The 2477-nt window shown below is 40.7% G+C and overlaps 1 long non-coding RNA gene across 1 annotated transcript; it reads left to right on the forward strand.

Annotated features, from left to right (window-relative positions):
• The first annotated feature begins 424 nt into the window (after nt 1-424).
• LOC127086076 (uncharacterized) lies at nt 425-1469 on the forward strand. Its single transcript, XR_007789390.1, has 5 exons — nt 425-519; nt 624-684; nt 757-945; nt 1032-1276; nt 1361-1469. It is a non-coding gene; the product is annotated as an uncharacterized LOC127086076 (long non-coding RNA).
• The last annotated feature ends 1008 nt before the right edge of the window (nt 1470-2477 follow it).

The following is a 2477-nucleotide window of genomic DNA, read 5'->3' on the forward strand; positions in this document are numbered from 1 at the left end:
AGAACTCCAATCGTCCTCCTCTCTCACCCACGCTCTCACGCTCCGCTCATCTCCCTATCTCCAAACATTCTTACCCTTGCGTCTCTCTCACGCTCTCAACAGAAAACCTAATCGCCCTCACGAACTCACCTCTCAAACACTCTCACTCAAACTCTCAAACTCGTCTAACTCTCAATCTCAATCGCTCTTAATCTCTGCAAGAAACCGTGGCTAAAAAGAAAAAAGGAGCTCACCTCCGGCGATGGCGATGGAAACTATGGGGTTCGAACCTCTCCTGCTCCTCTTCACAAGGTTTGCTTTTTATTGATTCCTTTTGATTTAGGGTTTTCGGTTTGGCCGCCTCTCCCTCAATTTTTTCGTCTCTGATTGATTAGGGTTTTCTCTCTGAATTCCCTCTTATTTATCCTCTTCAAATTAGGGTTCAGATTGATGCTCAAAGGTTCCAAAAGAGAAAGCTTTCAGAAGCACTTTTCGGATGCTCAGAAGTGCTTTTCCTATCTGATGATAGATTTCGAAACGGTAATCTGCACTTAAGCTTTTCCAATCGCTTTTTGTCCCAATTCCAATTTGGGAACTTTGGAATTTTATTGCTTTACTGAGTGTTTACGTGTTTTTTACTGCAGGGCGTTTCCATGGCTTCATTGCAACCTCTGATATGGTTTTGTTGGCTAATTGTTTCTGCAGGTATTCACTTGAATAAAATATACATTTTCCCTGGGATTATCGAAATCTAACTGTGTTGCTTGGCGCTTGCAGGAGGACATGTTCAACACCATTATGATAAGGTGAATCATTTGGCTTGATCTCAGCATTCGATACCGAAGCTTCGGGCAAACCATGAACATCCAAAAATAAATTCGTGGCATTTTCAGAAGTGCTTGAATGAACTTGCTGCGTGTTAATAGTCTCCAGATCAGTAGATTCATCCCAAGCACGGGATACACGGTATTTTTGTGTTGAATTATTCCTAGAATACTGTCTTCAAAATTCAAATTCTCTCTGATTCTTAGAGATTTTTCTTTTCACTGCAGCCTGACCACTATCTTCAGATGTTGCCTTTATCCACCTCCAGATTATCAAGAGTATATTGTCTCATCAAATTCCATCTCCTTTCCACAAACTGGACGATTGTCACTTCTCTCCATCCATTCATAGATGCATAATGACGAGAGCATTTTGTCATTATCTTGGGATTCTCTTTAGTACATTCTTCAAGGCTAGTTGGACAAGATATCCTCTTCTTTTGATGATGACGTGAAAACAAACCCAACTCCAGGTGTATATTTTGCTGATGGAAGCTCTTGATGCAGACTTTGAACGGTATATCTTCAATTCATCTTCTCTAGCACATTCATTCCAGTTGTCTGCTGAGTTTAGAGGCTCTGCATCATATGGTAAGGGCCTTGGAGGAGAACGGTACACGTCCGGTAGAGGATTATCAAGTGACGCTGCAGATGTCATGGATGTTGTTCGTATTTTGTTGTGGATTTATTGCAGGATTATGGATGATGGAACTTCAAAAAGGGACTGCATCTGTTGCATCGAGCTCTGAAACAGAAGCAATGTGACAATCATTTGAAAGATTTCGAGCAGAAAGTTTGATGTTGTAAAAATGAATTTTCCCGAATCCTCCATTTTCTTTCCAGCTTAAACATATAGTCCCTCTTCTGTTTCTTTGATTTATCTAATTGGTTTGGCAAATGGCAGATTTGATGTGTGAACTGTGCGGTTATTGCAGGTTATGATGTTTACCGTAAGGCTTGCCAACAAATTGATCTAATGACATCCACGACATAGAACAATGGTAAAACTATTGGTACTTACTCATCTCTCATGCGTAATGATGAACTTGGTGAAGTATGTCTAACTGTGATAGTTAATGTTATGCAGCATGGAGACCAAAACACCTCTGGTTTGCTTCAATGACAACCATGTCAGCAAAATCAACACTTGTTTTTCGCCGCTGCCTGCACAATGTTACCAGCAATGTCTTTAGCTTCAAACAGACTGTGTAGAGGTATGCCAAATGGAGCGGCCCATATGTTTGCAAGTTGTAATCCTGCAAATTTGTCGGCGGTGTTGGGAGGACAGCCAGGCCAAGAGCATAAACTCTACCAAGCGGCACTTTGTATTGAACTCGGTTTTAGTTTTAAGAGAATTTTTTTGTTGCCATGCCTTTTTTAAAGACCTACGTTCCTGCTTTTTCTATTAATGATATGCCATCAGGAAATGGCCAAAAATCCGCCACATCATTCTGCCATGGCATTTAACAACTTTGGTGCCAGCCGACCATTCATCAAGCCAATACCCCTATGACCAAAATAGAAAACAGGACTATGGTAAATTTTGTAAAGGACTCTAAATCAAACACCCAGGCGGATACAATATATGAGAAAAGGAAAAAACAGCAGATACAATATGGTTTCTTGAGCTAACAAAAATAGCTCAGCCAGGCAGATGCTATTTGACACAAAACT

Source organism: Lathyrus oleraceus, chromosome 5 (assembly GCF_024323335.1).
Source record: "Lathyrus oleraceus cultivar Zhongwan6 chromosome 5, CAAS_Psat_ZW6_1.0, whole genome shotgun sequence".
NCBI lineage: Eukaryota > Viridiplantae > Streptophyta > Magnoliopsida > Fabales > Fabaceae > Lathyrus > Lathyrus oleraceus.